We start from the raw sequence: 9005 nt of genomic DNA, 5'->3' as shown, positions 1-9005 counted from the left end.
CATTGCCATTTTGCAATAGTACTGTTTTGAAGCTGGTTTTACTGGAGTCAATAAATAGTCGCCTCTCCTATGGATTATGTTGTGCACCTAGTTGCATCATCAGACCATTGACATCCCTACATACACACACTGAATTCTGCATATCGAAATATTGAGAGAAGGAAGCACCTCTTGATCTGAAACAGGAAATGTTTGTCCCTGGAACTGGAAGGTTCCGTTGTCGCAGTCTCGACTACAAGAGTTCAGTTTGCTTTATCGAAAGCTTAGGTCGCGAACCAAATCGTTCAATTCCTTTTGATTAAAGAGCTGAGGCAAAGTCTCACGATATTGAGGGAGGTACTGTTCTGTATGTTCAGTACTTTATGATTCACATGACATGGTGTCTGGTTCCGTGGCTTTCAACTTACAGGCAGAAAAAGGCAACCCCTCATCATCGGGCACAATCAAATGCACGGAAAATGCATTTGGATACTTTATTTTGTATCTAGTTTTGCTTGAATGTCCTGAAATATTTGTAAGACAGAAGTAACAGTCTGAATAATGGTCATTGGTCTCACACCACGCCATCGGAACAGCGAATGGCATGACTCTGCGTTTTCCATTCGACCACTTGGTCAAGGTTGTAGTACAGGTTATGCAGGCAATATGAGGTGCAAAAGTTTTATCTTGATCACCAACAGAACAATCAAACTACAATTTATATGCCTTCTTAACCAAATCAATGACTGGTTTCCATTGGGCTTTTGGAGAGAATTTCCCACATACATAACAAAAGTTGTCTGGGTGGATTAGACAGCAACGTGATTTACTAGTTGCCATTTTTCTTAGTGTAAGTTTTAAACACAAAAAGTTTGTACTATTTTTCACAGGAAACACTCGCTGTGCATCTTTTTCACACCATTTGATTACCACACCAACCATTTGCTGACGATTTGTAGATCTTTAGCTCTCCTCTGCAAATCAAAAACAAACAATTAATCATCAAAACAGAAGAACAGCAAAGAGCTAAATACTGAATACGAAAAATAAAAAACCTTTAAAAACTCAAAACTGGTACGTGCTAGAACATCTTGAAAGGTATAATCGGATTCTACACACCAAAATACATACTAGTTAAGGTATCATAGCCCAGATGCAAAATGGCTATTGACTAGTGTAATCTGAGCTGCACTGCACGCTCATTTGCACGGTGCAAGTCTCTTAACTTCTAACATTTGCCACCTACATCTGCTTACTGTTATGAAGCCATGGCCTCCCCCTGAAACATTTACCCTCGGCACAACTTCCTCCACGTTAACTACTTCTTCTCATTTCAAGATGTGTCCATTCAACCTATCCCTTCTTTCAGTCACCTTGTACAACAGAGCTGTTCTCTTCACCAACTTGATACAGTATATCTCCATTCGTTACCCAATCTACCATTTAATTTTCATCATTCTTCTATAGAACCACATTTCAAATGCTTGTGACCTCCGCTTGTCTCAATGGTTCATTCTGTGTGTCAAGTTACAATCATCACAAATACTTTCAGAACATTTAGTAACAAACTTATATTCGATCATGACAACTTTATTATTTTCAGAAAAAAATTTCTTGGAAATGGAATCTGTATTTTATAAACACTTTATTTGCTTAAACGTCAGTTATTTTGGTTCCCAATATTTCAAAAATCATCTACTACCTCTAGTGTCGCATTTTCTGATCTAGTTTCTCCAAGTGCAGGGACACCTGAGTTAATTCGATTACAGTACATTACACTTACTTTGCTTTTGTTAATGTTCATTTTATAACTTTCTTTCAGTTTTGTAAAAAGCATGTTCCTAGTCCTTTATAGTTTCTGGCTGATTTAAAATGTCTTTATTTACTCCTATTATTTTAAGGATTACGACATCTGGCCAATTTTTTAAATATTTTTGTTTATGCTAATACATGTCTCGTGCTTTCACCGATCTTCAGTTGGCGTAATGCATATTTGAATCTTCAGTAAGTACACCGTTGGAATATCGACAGTAGTTTGATGCTATAGCTGACATGGTCAGCTACCATGCTTCGCGAGTTGTCAATTACGATACCTTACCGGTTAAGTGCACTTCCTGTGTACTCTATTTGTTGTTATTACGATTTTCGTGATTATAGATGTGACACAAATGCGTTTCCTCTTCTGCCTTGCGTGAATCTGCCAAGCTGACAATTGAAATCTTTGTCTACATCAGAAAGTTATATCTATATTCGAAGTTACATTTTATTTACAATTTCAGAAAGTTCACATCTAGTCTAAGCTTATGTATGATAAAAATTTTGGAAATTGTTTAGCCTCAATGTGCTGAGTACTCTGGACGCTAATTAAATAAGTGTAGTAACTTTTGATTATATTATATGGAACGTTTCTAACATTCTGCGTGGTGTCTGTTTGTTCTAAGTTGTGTCTCCCTACCACTTTCGCGCAACGCCGCTCTGAGCGTGGTTTTTTAGGGAATTGACTGGTTTGAACCTGGGACCTGTTGCTGGTAAGGAGACACCAGACCACACATGACATGTAGAGTTCTGAAGAGTTCAGTGAGACTAGCGATGATATAACCAAATACTTAATGATTTGAGCGTCACCTCCACTGCACTCCCTCTAAAAGAATCTTAATACTAACTAAATTTAGTGGAAGGGGTTCAAAGCTTTCCTATTTTTAGTTAGCTGGTAAAATAACGTCGAAAAAGCAGTTAAGTTTACCATTGGAAATTTTGTTCTACTCACAAAACATTGTTTATAAATAGCACTATTGGTAAAAGGAAATATTTTAATACAGGATGATAAAAACCAACTGTGTCCAACAAAAATGTGAACGAATATTCCCTGAGTGGGTTTCCAAGTTCTACAATGGATCGAAGGATGACCTATGCCATATCACATCTATAATCTAGGTTTAAATTAAGTTTCACAAAAGAGGAAACTATCAAAATGGTCTACAGTGACCCTCAATTATCTTCAATTACTTATCTAACTTATCGTAAATTACTGTGGCTGATGTGGCTTCTCAATAATTATATAACAGAAAAATCATCGCTTTTCAGATTTTAACTTACGTAGCAAATGTGAATACCATCAGCTTCAATTGACGGACACTAGTATTACGAAAAAAGGGGATGTAACAGATGAGACTTCTGCAGTTCTTAGTGAAGCCTTATGCGCCCAAAAATGTGGCACCGCATGCGTTCATTACCTTATCGGTGTTCGTCAGGGGGCGGCGGGCGGCACCTCGCCCTCTCGGAAGCAACTCTCTCCTAACTTCTTCTTACTACAAATTACCGAAGTTGCTTTAAAAAAAAACTATCTGGCTGTGTTTTCATCTGACCAATCAGGGTCTCAATGTTAACCTTAAGCTCCTCCTACAAAAATTCTGTCTATCCAATGAGAAACGTTATACTTTTCGTGGTGGGGCAATGTTTTTAACGTTTGCAACATAACAGAGACGTGAAAAAGTCTCACGCTAAAACTTGCAGCTGGTTTGGCCCTTTTAGTGTTATCGTAAGATCTATACTGTTCTTCTGGAGGGCTCTATCTTTTAACATGGGCTGGGGGGTGGTCCTGGTGGTTGGCTGGCGACGTGGGTGTCCGTCCCTTATCGTAGGGCCTTCTAGCTTAACACGGTTCTGCTCTCGGCTTCTGTTCTCGTTTCTTCCCTCGAAACTGCATCAGTTTCACGGTGGGAAGGTATTACATACATTTAGGCGTTCTTGTGTTAGTCTGTGGTACTCCATTTGCTCACTCGTTGATCGTATTACTTTGGTTAATTTCATTTGGGAAGGTATGTCGTCTATTCTTCACCCATCTTCTTCCTTGGTCTCAATCTTGCAAATCTTCTACTTCTGTTCTTCTTGCTTTTTCTCTGCTTCTTACTTGCTTCTTGGTTCTTCTCTGGGCAGGATGTGGGAATATTTATTGATAACTAGTCGCTTTGAAGTTCTCCTCTTAATAACAGTTTGATAAATTGTTTGCTCATGTCATTTCTACTTTGTGGACGTTTTCTTCAGTTTGGTGCTTCACCGTGCTGTTTAATAGCAGTAGTGTGACTCTTACACATATTTTTTGCCAGTGGTGGCTTGCCCATGCCATCTTCTCGTCAGGCCGTTTTTTGCTCGCTCCGCTGAGTCGGAGCGTCCCAAGACCTTCTTGGCCTTCCGTGTTCTGTCATAGCAGGGTTCTGCTTAGTGGGCAGATTTACTGCCGACATCAGATACAAGGGCCCTCAGTTGGTCTCGCTGTCCTTTCCCTTCTCTCGACGCTTCTGCCATGTAGGAATCGTGTCTTGCTAATTACGTCCTATTCTTTCTTGATACTTCTCATGTTACAACTTGTGGGTCGTTGCATCTGGTTGTTGCTGGAATTTTTACAATGGTTCTTACAAAAAGTTTTACTTATATTCATCTAACATATGTCTAGCACCTACATTGTTTTACAACTTTGTAAAAGCTTTACAATTTCGGTGCCCTTTCCATTTTACAATTCTAAGATATTTTGAGTCTTAACTTCTACAAGAATCCTCAAATTGTTTTATTTTTCATTTTTTGTGTAGTGTCGTGGTGTATAGCATTTTAGTATTTCATGCTGTTATACTATCTACGCTTTATCCCTTCACCTTAATCTATGCCACTATTGGTGTTATTTTTGTTTATGATTTTATTGAAACTGCTTTCTTTTCCCCACCTTCCTCTCTCTTCATTCTTCTTTCTCCTGACGTTCTTATCTGCAACATAATCTTGAAATATTGTGCTGATTATTTACCAGTAATAAAATTAATCTTCAAACTTTTTGATATGGCTCACATGGTAAAGTCCTAAGGTTTTGCCTGTTTTTGGGTTCATTAGTTCCACTGGATTATCATGAGCAATTCGGCTAATTATGATAGGTCCATTGTTTGCAGCGTAAAACTTATGTATTTTGTGATTCTGTTTGCTGGAGAGATGGTGTGTTTTTACAAGTACTTTCTGGCCTACTGAGAATGTTCTTTTAATTGCTGTTCTATCTCCTCTTTCTTTTCTTTCAATGGCTGCCTTTCTGATGTTGGAGAGTGCTGTTGCTATGACTAATTGTGCTGTCTACGTGGTGCAATAGGAAATCTAACGTTTTCTCTGGTTATGGGTGGGGGTTCAATGTTTTTAAGTACAGTAACTGGAGGTAGTAGTGTAGTGCTATGTGGCATTTCATTTATTACTTCTTGAAAATCTTTAAGGTATACATCGCATGTGTTGTGTCTTTTGCCTGCATATAAACAGCATAAAGTGTGTCTATGTCCTTCATAGATCGTCCTGCTGGATTTACGCTAGGTTTGTACTTAGATATGTAGATGGGTTTTATTTTGTGTTGTTTTAACGTGTTCTGCCATTGCACTGATCTGTATTGTGGGCCATTATCCAAACTCATTCGTTCCACTCGACCTGCTTGTCTGAGAAAATCTTGTCTAAATGCTTTACTTATAGTAAGACCTGTTGCCCGTTTTAATGGTGTCAAGGTAACATATTTAGAAGTAAGTTCCAAAACGACAAATATGAAAATATATCCATTTTTTGTGCGTGGGAGGGGCCCCATCAAATCTGTTGCAGCTATTTGTTTTAATCTTGTAGGGATTATTGGAAACATAGGTGGTCTGGTTTGGAAAGTGACGTGTTTAGCCCTCATACATTTTTTGCATTTGACTAATACTGTTCTAATTCGTCTTTCCATATGAGGAAAATGGCTTGTTTGTTTTATTTTTAAAAAGCATTTCTTTGGTCCAAAGTGACCATTACTTAAATGTGTATACCATATGTACTTATTAGTTAGTTCATCTGGGATATAAATTAACCATTCATTCGTTGCAACATTTCGTCTAAAAAATAACACATTGTTTTTTACGAAATAGTGCTGTCGAATGTCTGGAAAATCCTTACTTCTCCACTTGTGTTTGATTCCTAGTATTTCGGGATCCTTGTCCTGTTCTTTGCCTATGTTTTTCAATGCTGTCGTAATGTAGTTTTCGAAAGGTACTTGTTTCATATAGTACATTGTAAACTGGTCTGCTGCTGCTTCCAAACCTATGTTATTGGATGCACCCTGTGGACATCGTGATAAAGCATCTGCTAATACATTCGCTGGTCCTGATATGTGTGTAATAGTGAAGTCAAATTCTTGTAGTATTAACATCCATCTGGCTAACCTCCCATGAATTAGTTTGGCGGATAACAGAAATTCTAATGCTTTGTGGTCAGTGTATACTTTTGTTTTTCTTCCAAAAAGGAAGTATCGAAAACGTTAGAAGCCCCATACAATGGCCAATGCTTCCAGCTCCGTGACTGAATAGTTTTTGTCGCTTTTTGTGAGTACACGACTGGCAAATGTAATTGTTCTATACGATCTTAGCCCTGCCTGTCCGTATTCTTGGAATAAAACAACTCCTAACCCTGTTTTCGCGCTATCAGTGGCCATACAAAAATTTTGTGTTAGGTCAGGATGTGCTAAAATCGGTGCCGTTTTTAGCGCGTTTTTCGCTTTTAAAAATTCTTCATTGTCTTGTTCATCCCGTACCCATGGCGTGTTTTTTCCAGTCAATGCACATAGCCGTGGTGTTGCGAGAGAGTGGATCCAAATAAATTTTTTATAGAATCCGGTGAGACCTAGAAATCCTGTGAGAGTTTTGTTATTATATGGAGTACAGAATTCTTTGATTGCCGTTAGTTTTTATGGGTCGGGCATTACCCCTTTCTCTGAAATTATGTGTCCTAGAAATTTGACCTCTCGCCTTCCAAATTTGGATTTTGTTATATTTACTGTGACACCATGCTCTTTTATGATCTGTAAAAACTGATTTAATGTGTAGTTGTGATGTTCCCAAGAGGGTTCTGCTATAATCACATCATCAACATAACAAGTAATTTTTTGTAAAATTTCAGGACTGAGTGTAGTATTAAATCCCCGAATAAATGCTGCTGATGATATGTTTAAACCAAGCCCGCATCTCGTGGTCGTGCGGTAGCGTTCTCGCTTCCCACGCCCGGGTTCCCGGGTTCGATTCCCGGCGGGGTCAGGGATTTTCTCTGCCTCGTGATGGCTGGGTATTGTGTGCTGTCCTTAGGTTAGTTAGGTTTAAGTAGTTCTAAGTTCTAGGGGACTTATGACCACAGCAGTTGAGTCCCATAGTGCTCAGAGCCATTTTTTTGTTTAAACCAAATGGCAATCGTTTGAACTGGTAACATCTACCGAATAAGATAAATGCTGTAAATTTTCTACATTCTGGGGCCTATTCTATTTGCCAGAAACTACTCCATAAATCATTTGATGAAAATATCTTAGCAACGTGGAAGTTTTGTATCAATTCCTCTAATTTTTCTGGGCGATCTGTCTCAGTGATTATGATTGTGTTGATCTGTCTGGAATCATGCACTAACCTCATGCTCCCATCTCGTTTTTGTACAATATGGAGCGGGCTGTTATATGTGGAGGTAGCTGGTTCAATAATATCATCATCCAACATTTACATATATCCTGGAATACTTTATTCCTGTAGCTTAATGGGATTGTATAGGGTGGGACTCTACATGGTTTGTGCTGTTTTACTTCAAACTTGTACGGAAAGTGTTTAATACTGCCAGTCTTAGGTAAAAATACCTCTGCTTTATCTCGTAAAATACCCTCTAATTCTCTTTTACTGTGTTCCGAAATACCTTGAACTTCTTGCAATTTTTCGTCGATTTCTTTACGGACTTCTAACATGAGTTGAGGCGATTCCCCTTTTGTGCATACCCTTCTAATTCTTCATCCTCTTTATCTGTCGTCATTCTTAATTGTTTGTTTATAACTGGTATTTCTTCTAATTTTAGCTTTTGCTCTAAGAGAAGTGTGACATTGCCGAATGTTATGCTACCTTTCCCATACCTATTACCGCTCGTCTCTCATTTAAAAAATCTGCACCTATAATCAAATCTAGAGTTAGTTTAGGTATAATCACGAAGTTGGCTTCGATCTTGTGACCTTGACACGAAAGAGTTAACCTTGTTTGTCTCGTAACTTCAAATGGTTCGAATGGCTCTGAGCACTATGGGACTCAACTGCTGTGGTCATAAGTCCCCTAGAACTTGGAACTACTTAAACCTAACTAACCTAAGGACAGCACACAACACCCAGCCATCACGAGGCAGAGAAAATCCCTGACCCCGCCGGGAATCGAACCCGGGAACCCGGGCGTGGGAAGCGAGAACGCTACCGCACGACCACGACATGCGGGCATCGTAACTTCCGCAGCATTGTTTCTAATAGAACTTCTTACTTTAATCTTACGTGTTTTTAGTACTGGCAATTCCTCAATGGCATTACACTGCATGAATAAATTTTCTGAGATCGCGGTCAGTTCACTTCCGCTATCAATTACAATATTGACTGGGATATGCTTTACCATGGCCTTCACAATTGCATCAGCGAATCCTCCACTGAATCATACATGAGTCGTTTCAGGAATTTCCCTTGTGAATTCTAACTTTCTGTGGGATAAGCTTCGACTGCTACTTCTCTCTCTTTTATTTCCTCTTCTCTATTTGTTCCTTCATTTACTCTTTCTTCAACATCCTCTACTTTTTCCTCATCCTCGTCTATCTTCTCCTTCTTCGTCTCTACTTCCACATAATCGCATCTAAAAGCTCTAATTATCGCTTCATAACTTCCTTCATTATATACGTTGGGTTGTGTGCCCACTAGTAACTTATTTCCAACTTCTGTCGACTGCGCATTATCCTCATTGAATTCGCTTTCCCTGGTTTCCATCTCAAATAGCTCTGCAATACTCATTACTTCGTCCTTTCCTCCTACATTCGTTGTGCATGCCTCTGGTAATTCATCTTCCTCGTCAGTATTGTCCCAATTAATTTCGTCCCAACACGATATTGTTATTTTCCTGTCTTCCTTTTCATCTGGTCCCTGCGGATTTGTTTCTTCCTTCTTCTCTTCTCGTGATAATGTATTTACTTCTCTGTTCAAGGTGCTGCAA

This window comes from Schistocerca nitens, chromosome 5 (genome assembly GCF_023898315.1).
Source record: "Schistocerca nitens isolate TAMUIC-IGC-003100 chromosome 5, iqSchNite1.1, whole genome shotgun sequence".
NCBI lineage: Eukaryota > Metazoa > Arthropoda > Insecta > Orthoptera > Acrididae > Schistocerca > Schistocerca nitens.
This window is presented reverse-complemented; position numbering follows the sequence as displayed.